The sequence below is a fragment of the Eptesicus fuscus genome, chromosome 13 (genome assembly GCF_027574615.1).
Source record: "Eptesicus fuscus isolate TK198812 chromosome 13, DD_ASM_mEF_20220401, whole genome shotgun sequence".
Classification (NCBI taxonomy): domain Eukaryota; kingdom Metazoa; phylum Chordata; class Mammalia; order Chiroptera; family Vespertilionidae; genus Eptesicus; species Eptesicus fuscus.
Window position 1 is genome coordinate 19,341,468 of NC_072485.1, and position 21,905 is coordinate 19,363,372.

Below are 21,905 nucleotides of genomic sequence, written 5' to 3' on the forward strand. Positions count from 1 at the left end.
ACCTCCGCACAATTCAAGACACTGTTGTTTTAGTCTGTGGAACTTCGCAGAACTTCGCTTACAGAGCATCCTGCTGAATTTAACAAGTCACTGCCCTGCCAGACGCTCAGTTCTGGGAGCTCTGTTCTCCCAAACACGTTGCTCTGTCATCAGACACACACTCAGCACCTACAAACGCATCCTCTCTTCTGAACACCGAGTGTCTTCTTGCAGAAAAAAAAAAAACTCCTACCCTATCCTTGCATTCCTCCCCTTTTCGGTTTAGTTGTGGGAACTGTTTGCTCTTATTTGGGATGGCATTAGGAGATACACAAATAGGTTGCATGTGCTCTTGCCCTAACTTTTCTGACATAAAATCCCAGCTGAGAAAAACAAACAAACAAAAAACCCAGCATGTGAAACAAGGAGCAGCAGCTGCTTGATCGCACAGTTTTTAGATTCTGGCAACACGGCTAGGAAGGGTGGCTCCGCGGCAGCCAGGGTGTCAAACCTCGCCAGCGCCCGGGAGCTGAAGTGCACCGTCACCGACAGCGGCGGCGGCGGCGGCGGCGGCGAGGAACGGGTGTCAGCCACTCACCGAGGAGACGCCGACCGTCCTTCCCGGCGGCTCTCACCGCCCGGCTCCCATCCTCCTGCCGACGGCGCGGTTCAAAGGCTGCAGGGGCCGGGGTCCTCGCCCGCAGCCTGTGGCAGAGGACAACTGCGGAGTTTTTAATCATCCAGGGAGGGGGGGTGCCCCAGCTGGCCCGGCTTCTCCCCCAAACAGGAACCCGGGCAACGCCTCCGGGCCGCCCCGAGCTTTGACGGCACTTTGGCCGCTGCCCGCCGGCGCTCCGCGCTCCCGCGCTCCGCACTTGGTTATATTGGGGGAGCAGGTGCGGAGCCTCCTCGGGCTGGTGCGTGGGGCTCGCGCGGGCTCCTCCAATGCGTCCGCGCGCCCCGCGCCGCGCGCCTCTGACTGGCTGGGCTCCCGGCGCCCGCCCCGCCCCGCCCGCCCGCCCGCTCGCCGCGCCGCCGCCGCGCCCGCGCCAGCGCCCCGCGTGGAAAAAGGTTCCCTGAGCGCGTCCCCCCGGCCGGAGGCTCTGCTTCCAGGAGGGTTTTCCTGGTTTCTCTGCGCGTCCAGGCAACGGTATTTCCCTGCGCTGCGCTCCGCTCCGGCGTGCGGGGGGCGCCCTCCCCCGCCCCGCAGCCGGGGCACCCGTCGCCCACGGCGGCGCGCGCGCCCCGGGAGGGAGAGCTCGGACCCAGTCCCTCCGGTCCCCGCGGGCGGCTGCCCCTGAGTCCCGGCTCGGGTGGGCTCCGGGTGCGGGGGGGACTTTCTCACTTTGGAGAACCTCCTCCGGCCCTGAGTGGGCAGCGCTGCGCTTTGTTTGGACACTTGGCGAGTTTTAGGTTCGGACTCGCGGGCTCGCTGGCTTTACGGCCCCGGGGTCGTCCTCCCTCCCCCCTCCTTCCCCGCGTCACTTCTAAGCGAGCGGAGGGAAGAGTTGGCTCCGTCCGGCCAGCCGCCCCCCCCTCCCCCCCGACATTGTCCAGCCGCGCGATGGGTGTGATGGGGGACATAACTCAGGTAGTCAGTCCGCGGGGTGGCAGCGTTCGTGCCATTGTTCCGCCGGGCCTCCCCTCTACTTTTCCCGTCTCCGTCTCCCCGGTCCTTCTCGGATTCTCTGGACTCGTCTGGCCTGAATGGAGTGCGGGTGTGGGAAAGGCAGGATCGGACACGTCTGTGGCCCTGGGTGTCCGTGGAGCACGCGGTGAGCACCTGTGCGCTGTGCCGAGGAGACCCCGCGCACTGTGTTGCGTGCCTGTCCGTCTGCACCGGGGGGCACCGCTCAGAGAAGCCTCAGGTCGCAGCGCTGCGGGCGGTGTCCGTCCTTGGTGCGGGTCCGAGTCCAGCCCGACCCCGCGCCCACGCCGAGTCCTCTGCTCCCTGCACCCCTGTCCACCCCCTGTCCCCCCGACCTTGGGGTCTGACGGGCTCTAATTGGCAGGGAGAGCCCAGTGACCCGCAGCCTGCAGCTGGAAGCCTGCTTGCCACCAGCTCGGCGTGCTTTCTCGTGCGGCTTTCCTAGTAATTAAAATCAGTCTTTTTTTTTCCTGTTTCCTGGCTGCTTCTCATTCATCCACACGTTATACAAACATCCAGTCTTAATGGCTACCCTCAGGATCCAGGCTGACTTCTCGTTCCACAGGCAAGACAAATTGGGTGTGTTCGCATTGAATGCTTCTCTACCCTTCCATACTTTTTATTTCCTTTTTCTCCCCCCCCCCCCCCCCCCCACCCCCCGCGCTTTCCAGTAATTAGGTTATTTTCTTGATGTGTGAACTGAGGGATTGTTGCTGAGATTCGACTTCTCTGGGCTTTTTCTCCCTTTCACTGGCTCCACTCCTGCATCAGGCTATTGGTTCACAGAGAGAAGCACCAGGACTTTTATAACCTCTTCAGCTGTATCACAGAACAGATCCAAAGTCTGAGAGCTTAGAGCATGTTTTTTTTTTTTTTCTATTGTGCAATCATTTTGCCTTTAAACATTTATTATAATTGAGCACATTCAGCCCTAATGGGGGACTTAGAGGGTGAGCTTGCTTATAGTTTTCTTCACTCCCTAAGGCACCTTTATAGTATGTGACTTAAGAATATTGGCATTTACGTCAGTATCTCAGCTATTTCATATATTTTCTTTCAACTGGCATTTCAGAAAGGACTTACGTTGGCTTACTGAAATGTATTTAATTAAAAATCAATACAAAATATAGGTCAGTCAAACCAAGACATAGGGTAAAGTGATAATCGAAGAGATAGGAAGCCAGGAATGGGGTTTAGAGAGAAAGATTCATTTATATTTTGTCAGAGATGGCCCCAAGTTTACCATTAAGAGAGTTAGTAGCCAGTATAAAGAAAGAAACACTGTATCAGCCACATGATTCATGGTATCCTACCACAATTAACCTCACAAGGAAATTTATGTTTTGAATGATATAGGTGGATTAAATATTGCTCCTTTTTTAATAAAAGAATCTAAATGCTTACAATGTTTTGAATTTTTATAAAGGAAATAATAGTATTACTGCTATTGAGCATGAACTTACTTTTGCAACAAGTAGATGAGGTAATAACATTCTTCCTTTCAAGGTTATCTGATAATTTAGAGGGAGAGAAAGGAGATGTTGAATCTGGTTAATCAAGAATAGTAAAGTCTATTTCTGTCAGTTCAAGTTTAGAGTGTTAGCTTCAAGTCATAATTTGGGGATGACTAGGTTACAGGGCCGTATTTCTAAAAGACACAGAATGAATGACTATATTTTTATTTCTTTTATAACTTATAATGTTCCATTTTATAATATACAATTATATATTCTATATTAATATTATATGTATTTAAAGTTACCATCTATGTATGTACTATAAATAATATTAGTATTTCTCACTTCTACATCTTTCTGAAAATTTCGATATTACGGAGTTTATTTTTGTGCTGCATATTTTTTAATTGTTGTGTTCGGAAAGTGAGAGATCTATAGATCATGTACACCTCTGTATCCTATTATAAACACAGGGTTCAGGTATAAGCATGTCCACATCTGGAATTAGAAAAAAAAAAAGCAGTGCATAAAGTAATAAGCAGAAAATATTTTCTTGTAGGATGTCTACCAAGAAGAAACAAACTACTTCAAATGTTCCTAGTACCCATCAAGTCTTTTCACATGCATCATAACTAAAAGGTTCTATTATTATCATGTGAAAATGAGATTTGAAAACATTGTCCTGACTTAGAATTGTCTTTAAAAGACATCAGAGTATTGGTGCCCCCAATATAAAACCCCAATGCTGTTTACCTAGGATTAGTGATTATTAAAAGATCACTTGTTTCTCTCTATTTCAGAATGTTAGTGGCATTTTAACATTAACCAGCTTATTGTCATTTGAATCTTAAATGAATTAAAACTATTGTTTGTAAATGGATTAAGGGGCTTAATGGGTCATTTTCTCCATGCTGTAGTTGGAGTACCTGGAACTTGCTATCTGATTGCTTATCTGATCTGCTGTCTAACCATCTTCGTGTAAATGTCTTAATCTCTTTATCTCCTGGTCCCCAGTGGGCAAGTGAGCAGATGTAGCACATCTGCAGCAGTTGAGTTGCCTCTAAGCTTCTGTCTTATTTGTGTTACAGATTTTTCCTTTAAATCATGCCCTCCTTTTATTTGATTGACATAAGGTTCTAGGTTCTAGCTAACAGACCATAACTACTGTTATAGCCCAACACATTTTACCATAAAATGTCGGGAACAGAGAACACTATGTAATTCACATCAAGGTAAAGCCTTTTTTTCTTGGGTCACCTGCTTTGCTTATTGGACCCAATTTCAACATTTGCACTTTCTGTTTTGATGTTTTAATCCTCTGTGTTAAGTGGTAAAAAAAAGAATGGCGAATGTGAAAGTACTTAGAAAGAGAATTAAGGGGAAAAAATCTTGCATTCTGGATATATATACTGGTATTCCCTATAAATATAAATAAAACACAAAGACCCAAAAGTAAACTTTTACTTGGACTGGACAACATATGATGATTTTAATTATATTTTGTGTTTCTGAGAACATCAGTTTTAGTACTTATATCACAGCTGTTTTATGAAAGCAAAAATAAACATATCTTTAATCAGTTCAGACTGGAGAAATATACTGACGTAATTAATTGAACAGCTGTTTCAGTAACCAACACTAAAGAACGTAGCCTAATTTCCAGATGTCTTGATGACATCTGCAACCAAAACCTTTAAGAGGTCTGAAAGAAGCACTCACAGTCACCTGTTTTGGTGCCCACAGTGCCCACTCTGTTTGCAGTGGCTACAGACATGACTAACATCGAAGCGTTCCTTACGCTGATCCTCTTGACATCTTGGTCTCACATAAATTTTACTCCTTAGGAAAAAATGAAAAGGAAAAAAAAAAAAAACACACTGCCAGTTAAGCTAAGATTGTAGGAAACAACAGGAGTAAAATTTGCAATCTTCTTAATCTAGAAGTAAAATGTACTTATTAATTTCCATGCAGTGGCCTTTGTTAGATAAGCACTTGCATATTTTCTTAGATATAGCCTCAGTCTGAGGATGCCTATCAATTTTAATACACTTACTTTTGTAGATGTCTAATTTTCATTTGTATAGTAATCTCTATCCAAGATCAACTAATATAAAATTATTTCCATAAAGAACAAAATCTACGATTCAATTTTTCATGACTAGATATGTCTCCAAAGAGTCCCTGTTTACACACCACTCTTCTAAATCTGAGAATAAAAATCTCTAGTAGCTTCTTATGTCGAAGTTAATGCCTTATTCCAGAGGATTTCCATATGTGAGTTGCATCTTGATTATTTCCCATCTCCTTTCTCCCATTAACTTGACATTTCTTTGGTTTTTTGCACTAAATCAGAATGATCTTCCTTCAAAAATGTTTACTATTAAATACCATATCCATCTTTCTGTTTCAGCCTTCCCTAGTTTCATTTATATTTGGAATCTTCTTTTTTTTAATTCATATTTATAATCCAGTTTAAGTATTTTACATGGGTATTTAAAAGGAGACTATATGCATCCCAGAAATTAAATTTTCCCCGCACTCTGATGAAATTTTGTGTTCAGACATTTTTATTGGGTGAGTATTGTGCACGTAGGAAGCCTCACTTGTTTGTCTGAGATTCACTCCAGGAGACTGCATTAGGAAGCAAAAGCAGAACATTTTCACCATCTACTTTTCTGTTCACCAGTAAGCCCATAGTTAGCCATTGTGACCACTAGATGGCATACGTGTTCTAATTAGGAATGTCATTTAGCTGTTTCCTAGGGATTTTCTGACTTTTTTTTTTTTTTTTTTTTTAGGGAATTTAGAGGAACCCCCGAATTAGCAACTAGAACTATAAAGAAGAGTTATACATATAATTTAACATAAAATATCTAAAAAACACATCAAGTTATAAAGTGGCAAAATGCTTAATAGGTGATCTTGTACTTGGAGGCAAAATAAAAGCTGTTAACATTTGTTGAGGGCTAACTGTACACTAGGCATTAAAGTAGGTATGCTTTATATGAACTGTTCCGTTTTACCCTAAGTGTCCAGTTGGAAGTCTAACTCAACAGTTGGCTTCCACGGCGTGTTCTTAACCATTCACGGAACCACTCCCTATTTTGATTAGAGTAAATTAATCAAATCACCACAAAACAAGTTGTTGATAGCACAGGCAGAGAACAGACCTCATATATAGAGAATCCGATGAATGGAAAATAATTTTAGCACGAGTACACAACAAGATAAAATGCCACATTAAACCTATTAGTTGGCAGTTTATGACATTTTTGTATATTCTCAGGGACATGTTTCATTCATTAGGAACTTACTACTCTAAGCACTGTACAGAGTTAAATGAATTTAAATGTGAGGTTTTAGCCAAACTTTTTTTCACATACTTTAAAGGGAATACTATATACTCTCTCATTGTACTGTTTTGCCTGAATACCTTGATTCAACATGCTAATTGACCCATATAGCCCACCATTTCTGAGAAAAATACATAGCTTAGCAATAATTGTTCGGAATAGATTACATATTGGTGTTTTAAATTTCTTTGCCATCAATCCTACTTATATCTGATTTGCTTTATTTATAAATTAAAAAAAAAATCATTGTCCTGCCTCCATGCCAGGTTTGCCTGGCACATGGAAACTGGGCTGTGTTCTTTCTACCTGACCCACCGCCAACCATTGCTCCTGGCACCTGGTAACAATGAAGGGAGCGGGACAACACTGACAACTGTTTCGATAACGGAGGAGGCCCCCCTCTGGAATAGTGCTAGTGGCTTTGCTTGCTGACAGTGGTAGAAACATGCTTTGTGTCTGGGAAGTTTTGAGATATAATTTATAAGCTGTGCCAGTACAGATACAACACCAATGTTTTATGCTTCAATAGCACATTTCTTGTAAGGATCCCAAGCCCATTTAATTTGGCAACAAAATTAATCAGTATAGCAGAGCTACATGACATCACTTTCATACACCGCTCATTACTTCCTGGGCCACGTCGTCTGTGTGCAGACACAAACTGTGTGTGAAATGAAGGACTCATACATTGTAAACCCGCTTTCAGTGGCAACTGGTGAAGAAGTGTTCCTAATGAGATGAAAATAAATTACTTCAGGTGCCAAAGCACAATATAATGCAACTGTACTATCAAACATTAATTGATTATTAGTTATTAGCTCACAAAGGGCTGACCGTCTTGTTGTAGGGAAAAGAAAGGAGTCTGTGTTGGATAGTCCTGAGGGAATGAGGGAAGCCAAAGGACTGAACAAGATGACATCACGTTGGCTCAGGCTTATGCAAAAGGATGGTCGCTAATGAGGGAGCAGGTAAGAACCCAGCAGCAAAAGAAATATCAAGGCCCACTGAAGAACAATATGAGGCAAGAAAAAAAAATAAAAAAAGACAATGGTTGCTGAAAAAATGACAGCAATAGGTGTTCTACACTCGTAGTGAGTCTTAAGGACAATGGAACCAGCAGTGACAAGCCCTACAGGGGAGGGGGTATGGTGGTTTTACCGGGTGGATCAGCACAATCGATGTGTAATGAGCTATTAGCGTGTTTGGTAAAAACAGCATGTTTGACTAGAAGTTGAAAATAACTTCACTAGCAAAGTTATTAAATTAGAACTTTTTCCATATTAGATAAATAATGGGAATTTTTTTCAGTTTTCTGACTAAAGAATTACTCTTTTAATGAGGGAAAAAACCCAATTTCTAGATTCAGAGAAAACTACGTGGGAGGATTGAGCTTCTCTAGCCATGTTCCACTCCAGGCCACCATCTGTTTCCCAGGTCAGCTTTGCCTGTTGGTCACCCTTTGCATGTGTTCTCCAGGCAAAGCAGAAGACACACGTGACCACCCTGGATTTAAGCTGAGCAAACTACAGCTATCCTGTCTTCTGCACACCCAAAGCAGGATTGCATGTTTCCCCCTTCCCTTTCATTTTCTTTACCTCTGTTTCCATATGACCTGAATTAGAGTTCCAACTTCTCTGATTCGCTTTTATAGAAACTCAGTTTTATCCTGATTTGTTTTAAATTGTGTTAGTTACTTCAAAATGAAAATATACTCTCTCTGAAGAGATGGGAAATACACTTATTTTCATTTTAAAGTCTAAATTATTGACTTTGGTATATTTTTGATATTGAGTAATACACATTTGTGCCTCATTTTTCATTAACTCTTGACTGCATATTGTGCTCACAGTTTTTTGTTTGTTTTTAATGAAAGCGCAGAAAATATTTTTTAATGTTAAAAAAAGTTAACATGCCATTAAAAAGTTAGGAGGCGTTCTTTCTGATATCTCAGTTGGACTTGTATTCTTAGTGGGGTAACTGCCTTGCTCATTGAGGACAGAGATGAATATAGGAGAAATAGCCAAGTACGTTAAGCTGGTCTTTCCCTACATAATTAAATTTGAGGTTACATTCTTTGCTTCAGTCAAAAACTGTGAAAATAAGTTTCCAAATAAGTATCTCCAACTCTTAATCAAAAGTACAAACTGAAAACAGTTTATTGTTAAAATCTCTGAGCAATTTGGATTTTAACAGAAATCTAATTCTTGACCATAAAGCCTTCTTAACCTATAATACTAGAGGCCTGGTGCACGAGATTCATGCACTGGGGGGAGTGGGGAGGGAGGGTCCCTCAGCCTGGCCTGTGCCTTCAGAGGATGTCCGCCTGCCAGCTTAGGCCCAATCCCTCTCGCAGTCCAGGGCTTTCAGAGTCCAGGACCCCTCTCACCTTACCGCCCGCCTGCAGTGGAGGCGGGAGAGGCTCCCACCACTGCCTCTGCACTCACCAGCCGTAAGCCCAGCTTCTGGCTGAGCGGCACTGACCACCAGGGGATAGCTCCTGCATTGAGCGTCTGCCCATTGGTGGTCAGTGTGCGTCATAGCGACCGGTCATTCTGCCGTTCGGTCAATTTGCATATTAGGCTTTTATTATATAGGATACTTACTATTTAAGATTTCCTATCTGGGGATAATTCTATAGATGAATAGGCTAAGTAAAATAGCATAAGTAAATATTTATTTCTTCTACTTCCTATCGGGATATATTTTTCTTAGGTTAAGTATTATTGATTGGCCTTATACATCTATATTTTTTAATTCTTTATTACTTAAAGTATTACATATAGTATTACATAGGTCTCCTTTTTCCTCCATTGACCTCTCCCCAGCCACCCCCATCCCCTGCACATGCCCTTATCCCCCTAGTATCTGTCCATTGGTTATGCTTATATGCATGTATACAAATCCTTTGGTTGATCTCTAATCCCCTCCCTCCCCTGGATTGGCCTTAGATTTTTAAAAAAAGAGTTCTGAAATAAATTTTTGTTTGCAGCATTCCTAAATTGAGGTTCTTTGTTCTACTGCTGCTTGGATAGATATATTTAAAATTAGATTTCTGTCTCTTCATATGATAGATTAATATGATAATTAATACATATTGTCATTTTTAATTCACACATTTCTTTAACAAATGTTTGTGTTATCAATTATGTGACACTGCATCATACACCATGGTATATCATCTCCACTCTCAAGGAGCTTATAGAATGTCCAAAGTGTTTTAATTGAGATATTCCTAGCATGTGGGAAGATGGGGAGAACACCTCTTGAGCTTTGAAGGGCGTTCTTCACCAAAGACATGCCCTTTAACTGGCTCAGAAGAATGAGTAGAAGAACTGGCCAGAGGTGATAAAAATGTCTATGTATGGGTAGATGCTGAGAGGTGAGAGAAGGTGATATTGGAGTAGATAGCAGCTCAATTAAGAAAAGACATAATCATCTTAAGGAACTTGAATTTATTGCAAAGTTTTAATCAGGAGGAGATAATTCTGTAGATGAATAGTCTTGAAGCAGATAAATCAGAGGGTTTATAATATTTATAGCCATAAATCATAAAGAAAGAAAGTAAGATTGTGGCAGGTCAGTGGATTCCAGACACTTACGGATGAGGAATTGGGAGAACTTGTGGACTGACTGGGCATGCAGGCAGGCAACAGAGAAGATTCCCTCCGCGTTAACTCACTGCTTCTAGGGGAGCAGATCTAGACAGACCTTGGTGAACAAAATAGACTAGAAATGGACTTCACCCTCCCAGAATTTAGATTTTATTGGTAGATATAAACAAGTAAACAAAACATTACACTGAACCTATTATGCTGAGCATAATAAACGGGAAACTCTAGTTGCTCAAAATTAGTGGGTATAACTGAAATGCAGAATATATTTAGGGACACATATGAGTTTAGTTTTGGAGATGGTGACAAGATTCAATTGTGTAATACTTAAGGAAGTTGTGCTGAATAATACTGACTACCTATATGTAGAGGTCATATATACATTTTTATCTGCTTGCTTTAAAAAAAAAAACTGTTTTGAAGGTAAGCAGTTACAGTTGGTAGCCAATTCGTAGACTAAATCAATGTGCTATTATTGCAAATAATGACATGAGAAGAGGTCAGGGACAACGATGAAACCTTGGGGAACACAACAGTTTAGAGTCATAGAGAAATAAGAACCAATGCTAGACACTGGAGAGGGAATGTTGAATATGTAGGAGGAGAATCATGTAAAGAAGATGTCAAGGAAGCTAAAACTGGTGATTTTAAGAAAAGGGACAGGTGTATATGCATCCTTCAAAGAAGAAAAAGAAGATCAGAATGCAAAACTGAGTTTTGATTTGTCTTTAGGAGTATACACAGGTGTGTTGCAGTTATGAAAATTTCCCCCAAAGCAATGGATAACACAAAAAGATCTTCAAAATTCTAATATATTTGTTTTAATGAAATAGAGCATTAAGGAAAGATTTAAAAAGTTTCATTCGGTGTAACTTTATTTGGCTGAATTTAACTTGGGGTCAATAGTACTAATACTTTTTTTCCTGAAGAGAGAATTTTCAAACATATATCATCTTATCATTCCTATTATTGTTACTGTTGTTGTTAAAAAGAAGATTAGATCTTAGGAATTTGGTTTCTGGAGACTAATTCATATACAAAACATATATAGATTGTATATTCTATATATATATATATATATGTGTGTGTGTGTGTGTGTGTATATATATATATATATAAAACTAGAGGCCTAGTGCACAAAATTCATGCCCGTATGGGTAGGGTCCGTAGGCCTGGCCAGCGATCAGGGCCAACTGGGGCCTTCCTTCCCCAGCTTGAGGCCAGGGCCTATCTTCCCCTAGCTGCTGGCCAAGGCCTTCCTTCATTCTAAGCCACCCCCTGGTGGTCAGCGCACTTCATAGAGAGCGATCAAACTTCTGGTTGGTCGAACTCCTGAGGGGACAATTTACATATTAGTTTTTTGTTATATAGGATATCTCCATATCATTTTACGCTCACATTTTGAAAATCATTTGTTACTAAAACAAAAAGCACACTGTAACATAGAGCCCTTAATGCAGCATGTGTATCATTTTTTTATTAACACAACACTCGCCATTCAGAGTTGAGAGAATCTAGGCATAGGAAACTTACTCATTTAGATTGGTTCCGATTAGAGTGATTCTCCTTGAATAAAAGCCAGTTAAGATTATTCATAACTAATATCTCTCTTTATCAATAACACAAGAGAATAAAACTAAAATATGCTGTGACATTCTTAATTGTAAAATACTGTCCAATATATGCTCACTGTCATTAATGGTGAATTATAAATAATACAATTTTAAAACTCAAGCCTCTTTTATGAAATAAAATAGGGTTATCATGTATAATTTCCCTCTAACAACAACAAAAAAGAAGCAGAAGAGCTCTCCATGCAATCTGTGCCATTCACTTAGAAGTGATTTAGTACAATCTGAAATAGTAAAATACCAACAAAAAGAAAATATATTTCAAGTTGATTTTGGAACCTGCAGAACAAACTATATATCTTTGCTATTTTCAGAAAAAGAAAAGCAAATCAAAACTGTCTTTTAGGATACATTTATTTACTCAAAGAATGAATTTTTTTCTGAAAATATAGCAGGTATTTTCCATACTAACAAATGGACTGGCATAATTATTCACTATTATCTTATAAGCAGAATACAGAATTATTTTTACAACTTTTTTTGAGTTTGTCATAAGTTAATTTGGTATATGCATCTTTTTAATTCTCTTGCATTTTCTGGAGATGAGTGTTTAAATTTGGTCTCTCAAAAATTTTTATTATATAATCTATTATACAAAAAGCCAAGGAAATACATATTTTTATTTTGGCTTATGCTTGCAGGCATGAATTTTAATTAACTCGGCAACAGCTGATAATAAGATTATTAGCATGTACAAAGTGTGCAGTTAATAGAAGCAGAACTAGAGGCAATTAGTGGAATTAGGTGTTTTTCTACCGAGAAACAGTATCCTAAATACTAATTGTTTATGCCAGTCCAATCACGGCAAATATCACTAATAGCTTCATTAAATCTATGTAACACTATATTATAAGCACTAAATAGACTTACTGATTTGGTATCAGATTGGCACAGTGATGAGCTTATTAACTTTTTTCATGACTTATGTATACACTGGGGAAATTTGGTTTCACAACGACATTTAGCTTTCCATGTCTTTGAAAGATAAATCATGCTTATTCTGCCATAGGTACGAGGCCTGTATGTCACACTCTTAAAATTACTCAATAACTTTTAAGAGTTTTAATCAATTATCTTATTCCGTTAATTTTTTTATTAATAAAGCTCTTGAAACTGTCATGAAATAAAGGTGCTATGCCCTAAAGACTCCAAAAATGGAGAACATTTAGTACTAATTATTACTTTTTTACCTTAAAGGTCTATTATTTTACTTTTTATACTTCATACTAGAGGCCCGGTGCACGAAATTCATGCACGGGGGGTGGGGGCGTTGTCCCTCAGCCCAGCCTGCACCCGCTCCAATCTGAGACCCCTCAAGGGATGTCTGACTAGGGACAGTCAGACATCCCTCTCATAATACAGGACTGCTGGCTCCCAACCGCTAGCCTGCCTGCCTGCCTGCCTGCCTGATTGCCCCTAACCGCTTCTGCCTGCCAGCCTAATCACCCCCTAACCACTCCCCTGCCCACCTGATCGATGCCTAACTCTCTCCCCTGCCAGCCCGATTGCTCCTAACTACCCTCCCCTGCCAGCCTGGTCACCCCTAACTGCCCTCCCCTGCAGGCCTGGTCGCACCTTACTGCCCTTTCCTTCAGGCCTGGTTCCTCCCAACTGCCCTCCCCTCCAGGCCTGATCACCCTCAACTGCCCTCCCTTGCAGGCCTGGTCCCTCCCAACTGCCCTCCCCTGCTGGCCTGATCGCCCAATAACTGCCCTCCCCTGCAGGCCTGGTCCCTCCCACAACTGCCTCCCCTGCTGGCCATCTTGTGTCCACATGGGATTGGCCATCTTTGACCACATGGGGCAGCCATCTTGTGTGTTGGAGTGATGGTCAATTTGCATATTAGCCTTTTATTATATAGTATTGTCCAATGGGTTGAACAGGAATGTGGTTTTGAGGGTAGAGGCATTGGACTTCTGATCTTTCCTGTGGTTTGTTTATTTCTATGGAAGAGTCAGTGTTGTCTATTTGACATATAAGCAGGGTGTTATAAGCCTCACACTTTCTTCAGTTCTGTTTGCAGTGTGTTCTTTTTTTCTCTCCCCTTTAAGGTCCAAAAGTGTTTTGATGGTGGTTGTTGATTATATCTATTGACATTCACCATATAAGAAATTTAAAATGAGAAACTTAAAAACAGTCATTTATAATTCATTTAAAACTGGAAATAAAAAAAACCCTAAGCTAGGATAAATAAGCTATCTTATGAAAAATTACATTCTTAAAACAGAAATAGTGGGATTAGGATCATTTTATGTTTGTCAAAACATTGTACATATCTTCCTTAACAGAAGACAAATTCTCATGTCAGCTTCTGTATTTAATCCATTGCAGTTTCACATGGGATGTAGCTGCTGAAAAAACTCCACTATATACATGCAAGAGAAAGAAAGTTAAAAAAGCAAATATCATTTTAGCATTTTTATTAATATAGTTTGATTTTATGTACCTAATGAAAGGGTGTTTTGGTCCCACTTTTTAGAAACTGCTATTTTGTGGCAATGTCATTTTTATAAATTAGAATGATTTAGCTAATTGTGCTGATATGATTAAAACATTACTATCTCCGTATATTTACAATCTACATTGGATTCTTCACTTATATCCATTTAAATACCTAATAACAATTCATTGTATAGAAAACCTTTAGCTACCTACATTGTAGGAACACAGACTCTAGTGGTAACCTTTTTGCTCTAGCATTTTCTAGAAGGACCTTTTCCATGACTTATCAAGCATATGGTTCAGCAGTTTAATACAGAATTCTATACAATCAATAGGGGAATTATCATTAGAATTTAAAGTCTTCTAAAATAACACACACCCATGCACACATACAGTCTTAATAAGTCAAGGGAATATAACCTAATGACATTAACATCAGAAATTTTTCTTTTAAGGGTTAAATGAATCAATTAAAGCCATATAAATTTGAGGTACCTTGAACTAGTCTGAGCACAGTTATAATTAAACTAGAGGCCTAGCATGCACGAAATTGTGCGCAAGTAGCTCGCTTCCACTTGCCTCAGCTGGCCGCCCTGCCCATCGCCGCTGGTAGCTCTCTATCGCAAGTAGTTCATGCCCCACCCTCTGCAAGAGCAGCTGCTCATTTGCTCGTAATGCCATTACGGCATCATGACCACAGGCCTTTTATGATATAGACTAGGGGCCCGGTGCACGAAATTTGTGCATGGGGGCGTATCCCTCAGCCCAGCCTGCACCCTCTTCAATCTGGGACCCCTCGAGGGATGTTCGACTGCCCATTTACAGGGATCAGGCCATTGGGATGTGGCCAGCCTGGGTGAGGGGCTGAGGGCTATTTTCAGGCTGGCCACACCCCCTTCAGGGTGGGGGTCCCTGCAGGGGTGCCTGGCCAGCCTAGGTGAGGGGTGGCTGATGGCTGTTTGTAGGATGGCCACAGCCCCTGCAGGGTGGGGGTCCCGATGGGGTGCCTGGCAAGCCTGGGTGAGGGGCTGAGGGCTGTTTGCAGGCTGGCCACACCCCCCGGTGACCCAACCTCCCAGGCTCTCCTTTTTTTTTCTTTTTTTTTCTTTTTTTCAGCATCTCCTTGAGCAGAGGCCAGGGCTGGCTGGAAGCAGGTACCTGGGATTTATTTATCTTCTATAATTGAAACTTTGTAGCCTTGAGCAGAGGCCAGGGCCGACCAGGGTGGGCGGGAAGCTTGGCTTCCTCCATCACCAGGGGCAACCCAAGCCTCCTGCTTGCTCCAGCTCCGTGGCCGCTGCCATCTTTGTTGGGTTAATTTGCATACTTGGTCCTGATTGGCTGGTGGGTGTAGAGGAGTTATGGTCAATTTGCATGTTTCTCTTTTATTAGTATAGATCATCACCAGGCTATTTTTTTTAACCTATGTCCTCCTTTTTTCCCCTATTGACCCCCTCCAGCCTGCCCCCACCTGCTCCAGACCCTCACTACCCTATTGTCTGTGTCCATGGGTTATGCATATATGCATACAAGATCTTTGGTTGATTATCTCCCACCCACCCCCCCCACCCTCCCCTGCCTTCCCTCTGAGATGCTGCACTCTGTTCCATGCTTCCATGTCTCTGCATCCACTCAGTTCATCAGTTTATTTTGTTAATTAGATTCCAAATATGAGTGAGATAATGTGATACTTGTGTTTCTCTGACTGACTTATGTCACTTAGCATGATACTCTCCAGGTTCCTCCATGCTGTCTCAAAGGGTAAAATATTCTTCTTTTTACTGCTGCATAGTAGTCATTTGTTGATTTGTTGATGTAGCCATTCTGAAAGGTGTGGGGTGATACCTCATTGTTGTTTTAATTTGCATCTCTCTGATGATCAGTGATTTGAGCATTTATTCATATGTCTCTTGGCCATTTGTATGTCCTCTTTGGAGAAGTGCCTATTTAGGTCCTTTGCCCATTTGTTAATTGTATTTTATGTCTTCCTTTTGTTAAATTGTATGAGTTCCTTATATATTTTGGATATTAACCCTTTATCAGATGTATCATTGCCAAATATGTTCTCCCATACACTGGGCTTCCTTTTCGTTTTTTTGATGGTTTCTTTTGCAGAAGCTTTTTATTTTGATACTAGAGGCCCAGTGCATGAAATTTGTGCATGGGTGGGGGGGGAGGGATCCATCTGCCTGGCCTGCACCCTCTTGCAATCCGGGATCTTTTGGGGGATGTCTGACTGCTGATTTAGGCCCGATCCCATAGATCGGGCCTAAACCAGCAGTCAGACATCCCTCTCGCAATCCGGGACCACTGGCTCCTAACTGCTCGCCTGCCTGCCTGATTGCCCCTAAAACTCAAGCTTCTTCTTTTTTTATTTTTAATATTTATATTTCTTCTGTGTTTTTTTAAGTCAAGCTTCTTGAGAACATGAGGCATTTAACGTTATTCCATATTCTTTACAGAGAGCTAAGCATGGTAAACACAGCAAATATTTAATACTTATGGGATTCTATACAAACACTTTCCAACCAGGAATGTTTTAATAGGCAGTCTCCAGAAACTTGAATTGGAAAACCTAAAAGTAGAGTGCTCAGATTTCAGGCATCAGGTGCTATTAGCAGGATGTCTATCCCAATTAAACTCTAATTCTTAGCTCTCAACAGTCTGGATAAACTGCCCTTCACTGTCCCCAAAGTTTCTTATTCATCACTATCCCATTTTCCTTTCTTTTTTTTTTTTTTTAGTTCAATGTTTTATATCCACATTAGTATCAACGTACCATAAAAAACCCACCTGCCAGTCTAGCTGAGCATGCAGAAGGTGGGTCCATGGCAGCATAGAAAACCGGGGTTCTTGTCCCAAAAGAGGAGAAAATGGGTTTACAGTCAAGGAAACAAAATCATAACCCAACATGGTCAAGGAGAAGCCTTGAAACTGCATCGAGTGGAGGTGCTGTGGGCAGCAGTGCATCTCGGCTGGCCCAGCAGTACCTGTAACAGCCTCGGTTCCTGGGAATCCTGGGTTCAGATAGGGCCCGGCTCTTGAGGTTATCCTACCTAATAATAGACAAATATGCAAATTGACCATACCTCCGACACACCCACAAGCCACGCCCATCATCCAATCAGAGGGAGCATGCAAATTAACCCAAACCAAGATGGCTACAGCCACAGAGAGCAAGGTTTCCTAGGTAACAGAGGAAGCCAAGCTTTCCGCCTGCCCTTGCCAGGCTTAAGCCTCCACTCAAGCTACAAAGTTTCAATTATAGAAGATAAACAAATTCAAACAAATGGCGGCAGAATGGAGCTTGAGAGAGCAGGCCAGGGTTGCCGCCAGCAACAGGGGAAGCAAAGCTTTCCGAACACCCTGGCCGGGCCCACCCGCTTAAGGCAACAAAGTTTCAATTATAACCCCAACACAAATGGCTGCTGGCCTCGAAGGGAGCCCCAGGCTTGGCTCTGCTCCAGGCTGCAAAGTTTCAATTGTAGAAGGAAAATAAATTCCAGATACCAGGGCCTCTGCTTGAGTTGCCAGGGGGTGTGGCTGGCCTGCAAACCACCACAGGCCCCTCGATCAGGCCACTCCACGCCCCAAGGGAACCCCCACCTGATCCGGGACACCCTTCAGGGCAAACCAGCTGGCCCCCACCCCTGTACCAGGCCTCTATCCTATCTAATAAAAGAGTACTATGCAGATTGATCATCACTGCAACACACAATATAGCTGTCCCCATGTGGTCAAAGATCCTGCCCCCATGTGGACACAAGATGGCCACCAAAGATGGCCAGCAGGAGAGGGCAGTTAGGGGTGACCAGGCCGGCAGAGGAGGGAAGTTGTGGGCAAATAGGCTGGCAGCAGAGTGGTTAGGGGGTGATCAGGCTGGCAGGCAGAAGTGGTTAGGGGACATCAGGAAGGCAGGCAGGCAAGCAGTTGGGAGCCAGCAGTCCTGGATTGTGAGAGGGATGTCGGACTGCCCGTTTAGGCCCAATCCCACCGGTGGGATCGGGCCTAAATGGGCAATAGGACATCCCTTGAGGACATCCCTTGAGGGGTCCCATATTGGAGAGGGTATAGGCTGGGCTGAGGGACAACCCCCCTCCGTGCACGAATTTCGTGCACCGGGCCTCTAGTTTTTAATAATTTTGCTTTTGTGGGAGGAGGGCTTCTGGGCAGCACCTCCATGTGGGGGTAACTGGTGCGGGTTTCACTTCAGGGTTTGGAGGGGAAGTTGGGTCTGTGGGGCAGGACCCGCCCGGCCCCACATGTCACAGCTGAGGTTCTTGGAAGTGGCCCAGCAAAGTTCCTTTCCTGACTCCAGGTCTATGGCTTAAAAATCAGGGCACCAGGATGGGTCTGAGCACCCCAGGGGCCTTTGTAAACATGGCAGGTACAGACAGGGGGAGTTTGGGGGAACTGTAGGAACTGGTAGGGGCAGCCAGAGCCAGGGGAGGGCAGTGCCCATGGGGAAAGGGGGCATGGGGTAGAGGAGGTATGCTCCTCTAACAGAGACTTAGAGGTACAGAGACTTAAGAGAGACAGAGAGGACAGAGATGGGGATAGAAAGAGTGACAGGAAGCGAGAGACTCAGAGAAAGCAAGAGAGAGATTGAGACAGAGAAAGATTCACAAAGAAGACAGACAGAAAGATGGAGTCCTGCTCTGTATGAGTCAGCCGGCTGCAGGGGGTGCGGGGGTGGAGAGGGGGGCCTGGTTTGCATGGGATGTGCCAGTGTGATGCTAAGTGCATCGTTGTGTTGCACGAGGGAGATGTGCTGGTAATGCAGCACAGCTCCTTCAGAGACCCGCACAGGTTGTAGGGCACTGCAAAACCCAAGCCAGTGGCCATGCGGTAGATGACACAGTGCTTGGTATCGCCATCCACCACCTCAGAGCAGGCATAGCAGCCCCGCTGGCTGCTCTCACGGATGAGGAAGGTACCATCCCGCTTGTCGTTCAGCCTTTCCTCAGCCTGCATGCGGTGATCTTGCCCACATACCAGGTTCATTCCTCATTGTCAGGGAGGTCATCCTCATCCTCCAGCAGTGCATACTGGTCTTCAGTCTCCTTTTTGATTCCCAACCCCTTATTGATTTTCTTCTGCCGGGCGCCTTTCTGGGTGAGCCATACCAGGTACTGGTCCCGGATCTTGTGCAGCTGCATGAGGTCTGGCTTCAGGCTATTCATGCGCTGATCTTGGTTATCCAAGGCCTGTGTCCGCAGCTCCAGTTCCAGCTTCATGCAGCTCTCGTGGATCTCAGCGATGCGAGACTTGAGCTGTTCTGAGTTCAGCAGGAACCTCTGCATCTCGTTTTCATCGCCCTCACGCCGGAAGCGCTCCAGATACTCCTTGCTGCACTTCTCTTGAGTCTGGCCCTGCTCTTCGAAGATCTTGATGGTTTCATTGAAGGCTTCAATTGCGGTGAGCTTCATCTGCAATTCCTGGGAGGTGTGTGTGTACTCCTCGTAGACCTGGTCGTACTGGTGGCTCTTGTCCTCGTCTTCAAACCAAGGTAACAAACAAATAATTTCTCGCCAGAAGTCACGTGCATATACTGTGAGACTGTGGACTATAGGGCTGACTATGTACATGCACAGTAACAGGCTCACGTTCTAGCCCTAGGCGCCCAGGCATCCTCCACAATCCCACAGTCCTCTGGTCGCAAACTTCCGGTTTTTCTAGCTCCTCCTTAAGTGGTGTTTCTTTCATTCGCGTTGCAACGTCCAAGGCCTCTAGTTGGAAAGGATTTTTCTGTTCTTTGACGTTGGAACTATTGGAATCAGTGAAGTTTCGGGAGTACTGCTGCTGCCATGAACATGCTGGTCCCAAGCGAACTCATGAAACAACCGCCCATTCAGTCCACTGCTGGCACCGTCCTGGTTTGCAATGAGAAAGGTACTGTGCTGAGCCATTTTCCAATTTGACCTTCCTCTTCCTTCCCCAGCACACTCCAAACCTACCCCGGGCTGACCACTCCAACCCCACAGACCTTTAAGACCTTCCCCCTATTTCTTTGACTTTCCCCCTATCACATTGTCTAGGGGTGCCCCTAACCGCTCCCTGGGGGGTGGGGCCAGCCTGGGGCCAGGCAAGGGTCATGGTTCCGCCCACTTGCCAGTCCCGCCCTTCTGCTTTGTTCGATGAGGTTCCCCATTCACCATGCTGTGATCAGAGACTATGGGAGGCGGGAGGGGGAGGGACCAAGAGGTCAGCATTTCATCCCGCTCGCCAGTCAATGCCACCTCATGGGGAGGGATGGGGCCGTGGGACCCTAGCCTGGTGTTTAGTCGTCCGTCCAGTCATTTAGGACGTGACGGCCCCTGGCTCTTTATATATTAGGATAGTCCCATTTGTTCTATTTTCTCCTTAGTTTCCTTTTCCCTAGGAGATGTATCCGTAAACATATTGCTTTGAGAGATGTCTGAGATTTCACTGCCTATGGTTTCTTCTGGGGTTTTTATGGTTTCCCGACTTACGTTTAAGTTTTTTATCTATTTTGAGTCTATTCTCGTGTATGCTGTATGTTGGTGGTCTATCTTCCTTTTTTTGTATGTATCTGTCCAATTTTCCCAACACCATTTATTGAAGAGACTGTCTTGATTCCATTGTATGCTCTTGCCTCCTTTGTCAAATATTAATTGAACGTAATAGCTTGGGTCAATTTCTGGGGTCTTTGTTCTGTTCCATTGATCTATATGCCTGTTCTTGTGCCAGTTCCAGGCTGTTTTCATTACAGTGATCACATTATTGCTGGTCACATTAATATAACTTGGTATCTGTTATTGTGATTTCTCTAACTTCGTTCTTTCTCAAGATTGCTGTAGTTGTTCGGGGTCTTTTTTGATTCCATATAAATTATTGGAGATTTTGTACTAGATTTGTGAAAGATGCTTGTTGGTATTTTAATAGGGATTGCATTGAATCTGTAGATTGCCTTGGGGAGTATGGACATTTTAATGATGTTAATTCTACCAGCCATGAAAAATAATCACCAGACTCAGTTAGAATATTGAAAGGCACTGTATTATTTAAGCTTCTGTAAGACATTAAAGGAGCAAATATCCTCCTTAGACACAGACATTTTTAATATTGACTCTTTCCAGTTCTCTCCCATTACCTTCCCACAGGTCCTCTGCCAGTAGTTCCAAAACCCAACAGGCACCTTCCATAGCGCTGGTTTCCCAAATACTCCCAGTCTCGATCACACATGTTCCTGTTTGTTTTAGCTTGATTACTCTTTTTTTTCCACCTTCCCATCATTCTCTTAATTACTCTTCTTGCAGCAATTCTGCCTTCACCGTATGACTCATCGTAGACCTCCTATCTCTGGTTCTACTTCCCTCTCATTACTAAAGATGGGGACAGCAAATGCCAAGGCGCTGAGCAAGCTAGACAAACTCTGTAGTGAGTGTGGGAGGTAGGGAAGAGGCTGTGAATAAATACAGTTTTTGTTCTTTTTACAAATGCAAAATAATACATTCCAAAATACAAAATAAAAGATGTTATTTCAAATGTCTGTCCGTGGAATATAATACATGATTGTGGTTTTGACTCTTCTTAGAGTAATTATTTTTATTTTATTTCTAGATTCATAGCCATTCTGAAAGACTGATCAGTGTGTAACTGAGAATGCAGGTACTTTAAACAGTAACTGAATCCTCGCCCCACCCCAAGATTCTGTATTTATGAAGGAGTGGGGAGTGGAGGAGTGTTTTCTTGGTACAACCAAGGCATGACAGGGCATCTATATTTCTTTCCACTTGGGGAAAGTTTATTTTTAGCTCATA

The 21,905-nt window shown here is 43.2% G+C and overlaps 1 pseudogene; it reads right to left on the reverse strand.

Annotated features, from left to right (window-relative positions):
* Positions 1 to 3,560: 3,560 nt before the first annotated feature.
* LOC103292997 (phosphatidylinositol 3-kinase regulatory subunit beta-like) lies at positions 3,561 to 21,327 on the reverse strand (annotated as a pseudogene).
* Positions 21,328 to 21,905: the final 578 nt, after the last annotated feature.